General features: G+C 42.1%; 1 protein-coding gene across 14 annotated transcripts in view; it reads right to left on the bottom strand.

Annotated features, from left to right (window-relative positions):
• Nucleotides 1–10454, bottom strand: part of FOXP1 (forkhead box P1) — a 523713-nt gene extending 513259 nt beyond the window's left edge. For 10 of the 14 annotated variants that reach the window (XM_075073243.1, XM_075073242.1, XM_075073252.1 and 7 more), the window contains exons 1-2: nt 9985–10454; nt 8474–8570 (exon numbers count right to left, since the gene is read on the bottom strand). The gene's annotated coding sequence lies outside the window, so the exon portion shown is untranslated. The remainder of the gene's footprint in view (nt 1–8473; nt 8571–9984) is intronic. The other 4 variants (XM_075073244.1, XM_075073253.1, XM_075073250.1 and 1 more) reach the window with 1 other exon arrangement.
• Nucleotides 10455–14535: the final 4081 nt, after the last annotated feature.

The following is a 14535-nucleotide window of genomic DNA, read 5'->3' as shown; positions in this document are numbered from 1 at the left end:
GTGATTCACCAACCTAGTAAGCTTACTGGCCATGCCAATGCCACACATCTGTTCCTTGCCCTACCTTGCTCTAGCCTAAATCACTGTAGAAACAGCTATTGTAGAGCATTACTCTACAGTCCACATGGTGCCCAGAGTCTCTCTGCACAGCTACCCCTCATCATGCTCAGCATAACCACAGCAAGAAAACTGCTTTTAAGAGGACTTCCGCACCAGAGAAAGGGTAGGATTTAGACCACTGACTTCAGTGGAACTTCTCCCTAAATACAGAGTGTTGGAACTGAGTCCTTAAAAAAAAAAAAAAAATTGATTCTACAGCTAACAAATTTATCTAACGTTGAAAGAAGACAGAGCTCATGACTCACTATCAACCAACTTATTGTAACAAAGAAGCCATTATTTAAAAAAAGGGAAAATTAAAATTTTCAATTTATTAATCCCAAACAGAGCACTCTGAAAATAAGGTCTGCAATACCACAGCTGACAAAAGCCAGAAAAATCTCTTAATTGCAGATTGTATTTTCTATTACAATATCATATTTTAAATCTCAAAATTATGTATTACTATGTTGCTGGCATAGTAATAAATAATTTTGAAGGGCTTCTCACTTGCCTACTTAGAGTATGTCTACACGCTGGCTCATGCCAGCTGACTCGGGCTTGCTATGCTTAGGCTAAGGAGCTTTTTAATGGTGGTGAAGACATTCAGGCTCAAAATGGAGCCTGGGCTCTAGGACCCTGCCAGAGGGGAGGAGGCTCAGAGCTCAGGCCCGAGCCTGAACATCTTCACCACAATTAAACAGCCCCTTCACCTGAACCTCAGTCAGTTACACATGCCAGCCACGGGGTTTTAAATTGCAGCATAGACATATCCTTAGTTACCTCTGATACTAGTAAAGTAGTAAACTTCCTAATGATAGTATTTAATTAATAAGATGCTTTTAAAAAAATCTGTCGCTGTTTCCTAAAGATAGATCAGTTAATTACTTAATTTTTCTTAATAAAATGATTAATGTTTTCAACAAAGAAGGTAGAAATCTAATATTACACTGCAAGTTTCATTGAAAAAGCAATGACATGAACACTGCTCCTCCTCTGCTCTGCTGCTTCCCCTCCCTTCATCAGTTCTAGTTTCCATTTTACGCAGCCTCGTAATTAGAACAGCGCTCAAACATCTTGACAAATATCTGCATCGCTGTCGTCTTCTTGTGAAATCGAGTGCTACATTCCAGACATGCACAGCCTTGAGATCTAAAACAAAGAGGTTACCCAGCACTATGGGTCAGCTTGAATCCTGCCTCAGATCTGAATGAAGGATTAATTGTGATACCCTTAAAAATAAATTTAAACTACACTGAAACTTGCATAGAAATTAGCATGTATTTTAAAAGACTGTGAGGGAAGGGTGTTTTGGGCTTGGGATGGAATTTTCAAAAGCTTCTGCAAAGAGATTGGTGTCTAACTCTTTTAGGATACACCTAATGCTGCAATTGAAAGCCTACAGCTGGCCCATGCCAGTGACTTCATCTAAGGGGCTGTGTAACTGCAAGATGGAAGGGTCCCAGAGCTCAGGCTGATGCCCAAGCCTGAACTTCTACACTACAGCCCATGTCAGCTGGCACGGGCCAGCTGCAGATGTCTAGTTGCTGTGCACACATCCCCTCTGGCAGTGTTGAAAACTGCACCTTTTCAACTAGATAACATGAAGCCCCCCACCTCCCCACTTATTGCACTGGAAAGTAGGTCTGGTTTGGTTTTGTTGAGAGGGAAGGGGATGCTGAAAAGGTTGATTTTCATAATTATCTGAAGCTGTGACCATGTAAACAAATCGTTTTATCTTCCTTTATCACAATCTTTTTAACAGAGACATGACATTCTACTGTCTTTCACACACTCTATTTCGTTCTTAAACACTTTGCCATCATTGGCTCTGCTATCTAAAGCAGTAATAATGCAAGTCCAATCACATAAAACGACAGCAGGTTTCCCAAGATGCCTTGGGAAGTATGACTACTTTAGTTTACTGATGTGTTAATATGCTTAATCTACTAATTAATGAATAAACAGCTTGCATTACGAACCCGGGGGAGGGATACCGAGAAGAAAAGTAGAGAGCCCAAGGAAAGACACTTGACCCTAATTGCTAGCAACAACATGACAAAACTAATTGGGAAGCACAGCTCAAACCAAGATGCTATGTGAAAGGACATGTCTGGATTCTAGGGGCAAAACTAATAAGTATGTTAGTGGCTCCAAATCAACTTGCCCAACTATGCCACCTTTTGTTTGACTTTCTGTTTTAGCAGCAGAGAAGCCAATGCCACTTGAGCAGGGACTATCCACTCAACCTACTGCCCAAACAAGCGTTTGCCAAAAGAAAGCATTCACACCTCACCCATCACACACCAGTCCATGAGTTAGGATATGAGCCAGCCCACATGACGTTCCAGAGTTTCTGAACAGACTATTCTATTCTAGTCCACATTTCTTTCCCCTCCTTCTTCATAGGTCTTAATCCTCCCTCCCATGACTCAGCTGCCAAGATCAAAGCACTTGCTCTGCGCCTGGGAGAGCAAGCAGTCTGCTGCTCAGACTTCCCTGCCAATATTACCAGTCACCAAGCATGAGAAAGCAAGACTCATGCAGCATCCTCCCTATAGGGAGGATAGCATTACTTGACAACGCTTACAGCCCCACAAAGCCTTAAGGAGTGCCAGAGTTTCACCCAAACTCAGCTTTCCCACATGCTGGCACAGAGCACAGTACACAGCCACGATTCTCCTTTTGTTTACACCAGCATAGCATGAACTTCAGTGGAATTACTCCCGATTTAGAAGAATGACAGGGCACAATCAGGGTTGTGTATATAAATACGCACAACACAAAATGGTTTCACATATTTTGTAAGAAACATTTTTCTATCTGAAAAATCGATTAAACCAACAATATTAGTAACAGCATTTACTGCAGCGCTGTGCTCTGGGCCATTTCAATCCTCAAAAGACAGAAGAAAGTAGACTTAAAAATTATGCATCCTCCACCATCACACCTTGAACACTAGGAAATATTATTCCATCGCATAAGATGTCTGTTTTAACAGAGTTTACATTTGAATTAACAGGCTAACTTATTAAGGAAACAGGCACTTGTAATAAAAAACATAATGAGAAGTACTGTAGGGCAAGACTGATTAACAGTAAACAATACACTTGATCATTTGAATAAAGCTTGCTATTTACTCATACTGTTTTCTGAGTCCATTCCCATCGTACAGGTGAATGGAAAAGGCCTACAATTAGTTTTCCAAAGAGCATTCCCAGCACTATTGTAACACACCAGACATAAGTAAATATTTCATGATATGGCTTCCATTTCAATAGATCTGTCAAGATATTTACAGGGCTTGACAGTATTTCTATATTTAATTAAATTTTCACACTCATACTTTAATGTAATTTAAATAGATTATCAGTTGTCAGAATATAGAATAAATTTTGTTTACGATTTAGTTACTTTAAGTACTTACTTTGAGGAAACTCATTTAACCCCATGACTGAGTAGCATTAAGTGTTGAGATGAGACTTCTAAAGAGCTTCTATTGCCCTTTGCACTCTTGCAATAATCTTAAATTACTACAACTTAATTGCAATTTCAAGGCACTAAAAATCAGGATTTTTTTTTTTAATAGCATAAGGAGGGTCAGTGTGTTGCGGGTGGTTGGGGGGAAATCACTTAGTCCTACTCAGGTAGGAAGTTCTTTCTAAACAGAAACTGGTTTTGTTCAGTCTTTTCTGCATTCTCAGTTGTTTATGGAACATTATCTTCATTTTCAGAACAGGACTGAACAAATAACTATTCAGCTTACTCACACAAACACCCTGTTATACACAATACTGTGCACTTCAGGTATATAGGAGATTGGTGCCAGAAGACTAGAAAGAAAACCCTAGAGTACACTTGTAGAGAAGTCTGCAAGCTCATTTTTTCTGTGATTAGGTAGGTTTAAGAAAAAAAGAGGATGTTAAAGTACTCAGACATTCCAATCAATGTGTCTGATCTGAAAATGAAGCAGCCCCTTAAATCTTTGAACACCAAAAAAATCTGAATTATATAAACTTTATATAGTTTCATTTTTATTAAGTCTTTCCCCGATTACTGTATTGTTTATTCCATCCTACTTCCTCCATACAAAATACCCAGTGACATCATCTTCTTACCTATTGTAGCAGCAGTCACCAACACAGTAAGAGCTATGGGAATCAAGCTACATAGCAATTTATGAGATCAGTAGACTGAGCAAGTGCTTTAGTTAGGTCAAAAGAAAACAATTCTACAGACAGCCAATCTTGTTTAATTTCCTACCACAGTAAGACACATGAAAAGCATTCAGCTAACAACACAATTCAAATTATCATTTAATTTCACTATGGCCAGGATCCAAATAAGCTCATAAGCATGTGCATAACTTTAAGCATGTGAAGTCAATAGGACCACTACTGCTTAAGTTAAGCACAAGCTTGAGGTTGAGTGCTTTGCTGGGTCAGGGTCTATGAGAATAACTGCCTTTACTGCAAATATGCTGTAAGAGTCCAATGCAAAATGTCCACAAATTTGACCCACTCATTTAATGAGTGTCTTTGACTACTCATTTAATAAGTATTGTGACATGTGGGAGATAGCAAGTTATTCATCTGAGACACTCGCAGTGCCTAGTCATAAATGGAATGAGCCGCAGTACAGAGTGCAAGCCATAATTGTAGTTTTTCCATTTTATTTTTTTTTTTGTTGCTACCTTAATACTGAAACTAGTCGTTATTTCCTTCAGGTTTTTTTAAAAAACAACAACACCTTTTTCCCCAAAAAGAAACTCTCTTATGGAAGTGATTATGCGCAATCCTGCTCCCACTGAAGTCTGATCAAAGTTTTCCTATTGGATTTTTACATCTGTGCAAACTTGATAGGCCCTTACATGAAACTAGAGTGCAACATGCATTTAGAAAGGTAAGAAAAGGCCTAAACAAATGCAGTTCCTGTTCAAAGGAAACAAACTACCTGTGCAAATCTAGCTGCAGTTTTCTCCAACCCTTTCTCAGCTGCATAAAACATTTCAGCTCAGTCCCTTGAAGCTGCAATTAAACTGTAGTAATTTAAGATTATCATAAGAGCAAAGGGCAGTAGAAGCTCTTCGTGAGACCTCTCACCACTTAATGCTACTCAGTCTTGGGGTTAAATGAGCTTCTTTAGTATAAGTACCTTAAACCAACCGAATCGTAAACAAAATTGATACTATTTTCTGACAGCATATGATCTATTTAAATTTTATTAAACCATCTCTCAGAAAACATAGAAAGACAAAAGCACCATCAAAGTATAAATAACTGGCCAGACTTGCTGAAATAACTGTATAAATACAAATTCTATGAGTGCACATTTTACAATTTTACATGCAACACACACCAGAAAAATATTTCTGGAAGAAACTGTCATCCAATTCAAATGATCAATATAAATGGCCACAAGAATATTAAATACTGAACTGTATTCCATGAAAAAGCTTGCTGTTTACTACTAACCTTTCCCTTAATTTTTACAGTATCATGAAACAAAATGGATTTGAGAGGCTTTCATGTTTATGGTATTCTCACAGTAATGACGTTAGTGCAAATTTAAGCTCTGTTAAACAGCGATCTTCCCTAATAAAACAGCATTGCGCCACATTTGCAACACGACAGTGTTCAATGTGCAATTCTTCACTTAACTTTTTTTCTCTCTCTTTCTTACCAGTGTAAAAACCAGCTTGGTTACTATTACAATTCCTGGTGGAACTGATTTAAGGAGAATATATTTATAGCTGTTAAAAACATTACACATTACCCGAAATGGCTTAATAGCATACATGTGTATGTTTAACATGCATACTTTAATTAGACAATAAAAAGTATATGCTATAATAAACTACTGGCTTTGCAATAAGTTGTGCAGCATGGTGATGAAATGTTGGCTTATAAAAAAGTGCCTATTGTGTGTCTATTGTCCTAATTAGAGAAATACTTAAGTGATACAGGTTTTTTTAGATTATGCAATACATGTTTACTTGTTGTTTCCTGTATATATTAACATAGCAGCTTTTCACTTAAGAATTTTAGTCTCTATTTCCATTGTTTTAGGATATTTTACAGCAAGAAACTAAGTGGTGAATAACATTTGCAGAGTTAACACTGAAGTGTTTGAAGATGAGTACAGAATCCTACAAAAGGTTTAAAGGAATATAATATCTAATTTGATTAGTTGATACTTCAGTTATGTTTTATTTTGAGAAAATTATAATACGCTATGCTGACATTTGGTACTACTTTCTTTAAACAAGAATACAGTAATTAAGTTTATATAAAGTAGACTCAAAGGGACATGACAAAAACATTTTTGTAAAAATCAAGACATGGCCAAAACATGAAATCTCACTGTTTGATGCTATAGTTGGAAAACTACTTTTTTGTTTTGTAAATTCCAAGAACAGAGTGAAACTAAAAATAAGGCAAATAATAACAAAAGTGTTCTAGTCCACATCAGAATTACACCTTCACATGCACACGTAGCTTCCTGACAATTCAGAAATTCTAAGATTTCAGAGGTAAACTTCATAAAGCTTTAATTTTTTGCTAATATGATGTTAGTGAACTTCTCTGCAATTCTAGACAGCACAAATAAAATAGAACTGTAAATCAACTTAAAAACTGAATACAACGCAATCCCAGAGACTGATTGATTAACTCATTCTGCAAGTCAGAATCTGAAGAGGTAGAAAAAAAAACACTGAATTGAAATACTATAAATGTTTTTTCTCAAAGTTATCTTTTGGTTTCACAACAAAGACCAGCATTTGCAATGGTCCATTTCTGGATAAGTGAACATATAACCTTGTTGCCTGATCGAATAGTCCAGAGCTTTCAGTGAGGCAGCTCCTGACAACAGCCCAGCAGCAGATTTGTTTGATCTCTACTGCCTTCCTTAATCTGGGTTGTCAAGGTTCACTTGTTGGAGGCTGTTTACTTTACTTTTTTCAAAAAAGCGATTTTTTTTTTCTCCTCTCTCTCATACAATGACTAATCCAAAGACTAAGGGGAAAGAATGCAGCTAATGCAAGATGTTAAAGCTACACTACCTTTTTGCAATGAGATTTTAGCTAATACCTTTTGAATGGTGACTAGTAGAGATTCCTTCCCCACCCATCACCCCCATTTCATTCTATATAATTGTGCAATAGTTAAATAAAATTTGGGCCAGGGAGGGGGATTTAGAACAGAGAACTTGAAACCAAAAGTCCAAGTTTCCCCTCCTTCCCTTGAGCCCCCCAATCTGGTTTCAAAGATGCATAGTATACTTCCTCCTTGAGATCCACTTTGTTATTGTAGAACTCAAAATATCTGAAAACCTCTCATGCTTAACATGGAAGAAGAACACAGGATTTGCCTTCTCAAATGAGACAAATTGTAAAATACTATTAAGTATTTCAAACATCTATTTCTGTCCTCCAATAAAAATTAAACAAAGACAACTACTACCTTAAGGAGTAAGAGAAGTACATTTCTTGAAAGACAGTTACTTGTAAGTATCTGCCTAGTTAAGAGAACACAATTAGTTATTCTGATGTTTTAAAGTCAGATAACCAAAGCAAATTCATAAGAACAGAAAAAGCTAAATTTAAAGCAAGTGTCATTTGCAGATTTTTTAAAAATAGGTATAATTATTCAATACTCAAGGATTCAGAATCATCTACTGTACAGACACATTGTGCAAATACTGTATACATTACTCATTCACAGAATGGTTACTAAAAGTGAAACCCTGAACTTCTGATAGGATAGGAGATCAAGCCAGAACTCTCTATAGAAGTAGAATTCAGAAGCACTTGTAGAGGCTAAATGAAATGCTTGGTGGGAGCATTATGTCTGAAGAATTGACACTGACAGTCATATTGTTTTTAAAAAGTGCCCTTTTAGGAGTTCTTTGGTTCACTAAAAGAAATATTGTAAGACCAATGCCTAGAATGAAGGCAGGCTAAAATCAATAAACTTTGTAATCAACCCAGCAATGGTATTTAAATACAATGAGTTGGAAATAATTAATAGTTATAAAGTGGGATGGGGGAGGGAAAGGAAGCAGGTCACTGTATTTTATAGGAGCACTTACACGGTTAGCTAAATTCTGATCCCTGTTTTCTTGTTTAAAAAGAAAAAGAAAAAAAGAGGACAACTCCATCCTGTAGCATGTACTTCCCCCCCCTTCGGTTTCACTGACCTGAAATAAACGTTTCAGCCTGTAGCTTTTGTAAGCTGATCTGTACCCTTTAGGATAGATGTTCCCCTGGTTTCTCTTTATTTGGGAGTTTGCTTTTGGAGTGGGGAAGTGTGTGTGGGGGGGTGTCCTTGATATCCTTATATGTAAAAGCCTCCGCCGATTTCCCTATACTTACCGAGAGATAGCAGTGAGAAAGGCTCTGAGTGAATGATCGCCAGTACACAGCTCCTCAGCAAATGCTGCTGCTGCTCCGGCAGGCAAAACTTTGGGCTCTACGGTCGAGAAGAAACCAGGGGTTCTTTCAACAAGTCTCCAGCAGGCAGGTTTGGTAAGGGGGAGGAGGGGGGAAGAAAATGTGCGGTGTTTAAGGGGAGGGGAGGAAAGAAGAGACGCCTTGAAACACTTGCAAGAAACGGGATCAGGAAATAGATCTAAGGACTTAGTGGTAGTAACGGGATCTAAAAATCTTCCCCTCATCGCCATTCAGCGGGGACCTGCGCTTGCCGGGTTGCACTAGGGGGCAAGTGGCAGGGTTGGGTCTGGAGTTGCAAATGTTTATTCAAACAGTTCATCTCAGAGGAGAGAGAGGCGCAGGCTGGCAAGGGAGCAGGCGGCGCAGGCTGGGGGCGATGCGCGGTGCTGGGCGCTGTGGGTGTTTTACACTGGCGGGGGTGGCCGGGAACTCCGGCGCAGAGTCATCTGGGCTGAGTGCTCTGGAAGCGACAACAGGTGGTACTGGATGTGGAGGCGCGGGAGGCAGGACTTGCTCAGGCAGTGGCAGTAGGGGAGGGGAGACGCTGGGGGGAAAAGGGCAACCACTGGCCGCAACTCCTCCGCACGCTGCCTGCAACTGCGCCGCGTATGCGCCCCTCCAGCCGGCGCCTCCAGCTCCGCGCGCGCGCAACTCCCGCGGGGCAGGGATCGCGCCCGCCGCCTTGCGGCAGCCGCGGCTCCCGGGAAAGAGCCGAGCCCAATCCTGGGGACGCCCAGCGGCGCGACCAGCCCCCTGTGGGCGCGTGGGCTGGGCTCGGGGCGGGGGGTGGAACTGAGCGGGACTTTCCCCTCCGCCCCACGTCTGGACGGTCCCCAGGGGAGCCTGCGCGCTCCTCCCAGGGGCGCCACTCCGCGGGGGCGCACCGTGGCGTGACACCGGCGCGAGCGGCAGGCGAGCCCAGCCCCTGCGTGCGCGTAGAGGCGTGTGCACCCTGGGCCCGTGCGCTGAAGTGCACGGGGAGGAGGGAGAAGATGGATAAAAAGTTTCCAAAGTGAGAGCAGAAGGGGGGGTGGAGAAAGTTGGTTTCTCCCCCACCCGCTCCCTCCAGCGCCAGGGGAACGGTGTGTCCTTCCCTCGCCCCCCGGCAGCAGCGCCCCGTCCCGGCTCGCCGCGCTCCCCCAGCGGGGCGCTGAGCTGCGCCGGGTTTGGCTGGTGGGGCTGCTCCGGTGGCAGTAGCCAGCGGCCAGCCCGAGGTGAAGGAGCCGCCGCCGCCGCTTCTCCCATTGCATCGGCTCTGATTCATGCAAACAGCCCGGCGGCCAGCGCGCATCCCCCGCCAGCAGGCAGGGGGAGGGGGGCACGTGGAGGCTAGGGATGGGGGGATGGAAGGAGTTGGGGGGGGGGGAAGAAAAGTGAAACAAACAAGAAGGCGCCTGAAAAGTGGAGGGGAAAAGCCGAAAAGCCAAACTCACCCGCTGGAGACGGCCTGTCGGTGCCCACTACGGGCTCCCCCCAGCGCGGGTGAGTCTGCCTGCCCGTCCCTCCCTGTACTCTAGCCGGGCAAGCCCCATGCGCCGAGCCTGGGCAGCAGGCACAGCGTGCAACAGCCGCACAATAAATAACAATAGAGCCCTCCGCTCGGGACTAGCTTCCAGGGGAGCCCAGCGCCTGGCAGGGCCAGCCCGGCTCCCGGCTCCCAGCCCCCGCCGCTCCCGGCTCGGCTCCAGGCGCCGTGCGCGGCCACTCTGGAGTTTGCCAGCAGGGAGGAAGAAGGCGGCAAAGCTGGGGGGGGGGAGAAATAACACCCCCGCGGAGGGAGATGTTGTTATTTTTTGCTGTTATGAGTCTCTGACGTCACATCCACCTGCTGGGTAAACAACAAGGCTCGGTGCAAAGAAAAACACACACGCAGAGCTCGCAGTTGCAAAAGAGGGAGAGAAGCCGGGGGCGCAGCCCAGCCAGGCGCGAGAAGCGGGGCGCAAGGGCTGCGCTGGGGCTGGAGAACAGCTCGGCTAAAGGGGGAGACGGGGACGCAGCCGAGCTGGGGCAGAGGGGAAGGCTGCGGGGCTAGCGAGCGGGGCGAGAACACTGTTGGCTGGGGCTTGGTCTGGGCCGGAGCGGAGGGGAGATGGGTGTGGGGGGAGATCCGGAGCGGGCGCCAGGCAGAAAGTGCGAGTGTTTGGGAGGCAGCGCCGAAGCCAGAGGCTTCTCCCCTCTCGGTGTTTTCGGCACGCGAGCCAAAAAAAGCAGGCGAGTTCGGGAGGTGAAAGTTCAGCCGAAGGACAAACCCCAGTGTGCAAGGAAACGGGCGTGTATCGCGAGCGAGTCTCCCCTTACAAAGGGCACGGAGCTAGGTTACACGCGTGCTGGGGCTGGGGTGAGTCCGGGCAAGGCGCCGCTGGGAGAAAGTGCCTTCAAATCGCGAGTCGCTTGTTTGTTTCCTTCCCCCTTCGCTGCTCCTTCTAGGAACAGGCTCAGAGGCTGGGGCGATGTGTTATTTAACACAAGTTACCTGCTGCTGCAGAGACACCAGTCAGGAGGAAAGTGTTGAGGGTAGTTTACATCCAGTGCTCAGGGGGGAGGAAAAAAGTGATGAGATTTGTTAGTGTGTTGCAACCAGGCTTGAAGTTAAATCGCCTGAGAGAAATCCAATAAAGGAGGCAAGGGATGCTGAATAAATGCTGCTTTATTTCTGAAGTCTTAGCACTAAATTAACTCCCCTCCTTAAGAAAAGGAAAAATAAAAGGGGATGGGGGGGAATAGGATGGGTACCACTGAAGAGTCATATCACCAAGGCCATAGCAGTAAGTGGCTAGTTCATAGCATGTTGGCATTTCTTTCATTAATCCAGTTTGAAACAGTGAGGATGCAGTCTTGCTGCTCACAAACCTCTGTGTTTTTAAAACACTTTTATTTAATATTAACCCATAACATGATCCAGACCTTTCTTTAAAAAAATCAAATTTATAACTAGTTTGAAAAGTGATAATTTTGCACTATCAGTTATAATTCAGGGGCTTTTATGAGGCTCTCAACGCACTTTGCAAAATATAATTAAGCCTCCCAACATCCCTGTATGGTAGAGGGAAATTACCCTGTTTTATAGATAGGTATGTGAGGCACAGAGAGGCTACATTAACAGCCTAAAATCGTACGAGTCAGTGGTAAAGCCAGAAATAGAATCCAGAATTCCTGACCACACACACACACCGGTCTTATAGGGTCTAAGCACTCCCTTTCTACAGTGCTTAATACAAACACCCACTTGCACAGCTCTATTATTAATAAAGAATATATTTAAAATAAACAAATATTTTCCTATGTTTACCAGTGCCAGGCAGAGGAAAGTAGGTGATTAGTAATCCAAAAGTCCACTCCTACAAAGTGTTACATGAGATGCCCATACTCATATGAGAAGGCCTATTGCTGCGTGACTTGAGACCTTACAGGATCTTGCCTCAGCAGCAGGAGCCTCAGCCTGCATTCCATGTTTAGAACAAAATTCTCATTGATCTTGGTAGGTATTTTGACTGAGGAAGGACTGCAGGATTGGATCCTCAGTGTCCATCCAACCGATGATAATAAAACTCATCACTTCAGTGGCATGGTAAAAATGTATTGTTAAAAAAAAAAAAAGCTGAAATTTTTAAACTCACTCAATTGTTCCATGTGTTAAAGAAAGTATTATACTAATACCTAATAACGTTATGCCCAAATACCATTTCGCTTATGTAGTATGAACCACACTGGCATAAATGAAGAGAGTTAAAACAGAGAACTGTAATTTTGCCGTATTCATTCTATATCTGAGTGGCATTTTCTTTGTGGAGTTTAGTTGGACTCTTAGGACTACTGCTGTTCAGTTCAGCGATAGTTACTCCTATACAACAGTTGTGTGTCTGACCTAGCATATGACACTGCAAAGTGTACAAGAGATCAACAGACTCAAGCATGAAATGCTGGTCCCATTGAAATCAATGGCAGTTTTGCCAGGGACTTCAACAGGGCCAGGATTTTGCCCTAAGTGACAAATGGAGGAACTGGCAGGCCCTACCCATTGGGTGGTGTTAGCAATCCTACTAGTTAAAATTATGAATGTAGAATTTTTCCTGCTAACCTCCCTACACAATCTCTCTTATGCTTATTCTGTGTGAAGAATGCCCATTGGTGTCTGACGTTTGAGAGGGCTACATACTGAATGCCCAACAGAGAGCAGTTGTGTAGACTGAAGATGAACAGTTTACCCTTCCACTCTAAAGTGTTTAGCTTACCCTGTGAGTATCTACAATAAGTGATGTGTTGAAGCATCACACCCTTCTAAATCAGCAGCCTCATTTTCAGAGGTGCTGAGGACCCAGAAACATCCAGTATAATCGTGTGACAGCAATTCTGCAGCATTCTGTAAAGAACAATTTAGATGGCAATTTGATTCTAGGAATTATTGAGCAACATACTCGGTTAGCCGAACCTATTTTCTTTCAACTAAGTGGAAAATGTTAATAATCTCATTTTGTCCACTCCTTTGCTTTTTGGTAATTACACTCACCTCATTTTTGGCTTTCAGCAGGTTTGAAACAAGGTTCTCACTAAAGAGAGGAAGCTTATTTTCAGCGTTGCTCTCCATGATTTTGTACATTTCAGCGTCTAGGCAGCTGAAGTGGTGAAGAACTGCATGTCCATTTACTATGTGTTAGTGGGGACCTTAACTGCTTCTTAACATATTGTTCATTTTCAACACTGTCACGTTGCATTCATATAGAGCACATTTTAATTTCTTGATCAGTAATCAAGTGGAAGTTTCTTCTTGGCAAATTAAAGCAGGAAGATTTTCACACAAAAGAAAGGGCATGGTAGTAGAACGCCACCTTTTGGCAGAAAAAGTAAATACTGTAGAAGCATATTTCCAAGATGCTTCTGATGTGCAATTACACTTTAAATTACACTAATGGCAAAGTACTTATGCTTAATTCATTATATTTTAAATAATTAAGAGGAAAATCATTGCAAATAAATATTTGCAAAGACAAAGATGGTTTAGCTATACTTTAAGAGTAATCTTCAAAGAGAGTAAGTACATAATTTCATTATGTCATTGTATTACTAAATAGACTCAATTATCAAAAAGCAGCAACAAAATACTACCCTTCACAATCGACCCCGCCCACTTGACATACAGTGCAATATGTTATAGATGTGTGTGATTGGAAGAGGCACGTTATATTTTTGTAATATAATTAGGGTCTTTTTCACGTTTTTTCCATTTTACTTCCTTGTTTTCTGATAGGAAACTACAGCAGGAGAAAACATATAGTGCAATTCTTAGACTATAGCTTGCACATAAATAGAAGCTATTTTTTCTCTTATTCAAGTGCTTTAGAGATATTTATGTTATACATTTAAACCCAGAATAAACTTTTACTTATTGTAAACTTCTTGGCTCTTGTTTTTAACTATGCACATTTAAATCAGTATATTAACTCTATAAAATATGATTAATTCCATAGACAATAAGAGCAGTGGGACTTCTCCCTCCCCCTCCACCAAGGCAGGCTGCTAATTGCACTTGAATTGTTTACTGCTGTATTGTTTTACAAGTGCCTGGAGAAAGAGATGCTTGATATTCCCACCACCACCATGATTATCCCAGGAGCAAATGCTTGGCAGATTTTGGTAAGGGTGTACACACGCTATGACTACAGCTTGTTAGTAAAAAAGCAAAAAAATTATGGAGGTGATGACGCCTGTGTAATTATAGGTGTTACTGTTTTAAAGTCAGAATGTTTTCCAAGCTGCTATAGCACCACACCTCCAGCATCCCATGAGCAATGCCTCTTCAAATCCTTTCCATTTTAGTCACTGGTTTATGAGGATATACAGAATACATCAACAAGGCACTGTTGTACACAATGAGAAATGAACTAGAAATAAGTTAGGACTTCCTTGCTTCTTACTTAGACACGAAGCACAAATGGACACCATGATATTATTGTCTCTGTCTATAGAGTATGAAAAGAAACGCACTA

Source organism: Chelonoidis abingdonii, chromosome 17, assembly GCF_003597395.2.
Source record: "Chelonoidis abingdonii isolate Lonesome George chromosome 17, CheloAbing_2.0, whole genome shotgun sequence".
NCBI lineage: Eukaryota > Metazoa > Chordata > Testudines > Testudinidae > Chelonoidis > Chelonoidis abingdonii.
The sequence above is the reverse complement of the archived record's forward strand: the minus strand, read 5'-3'. Positions and strand labels throughout refer to the sequence as shown.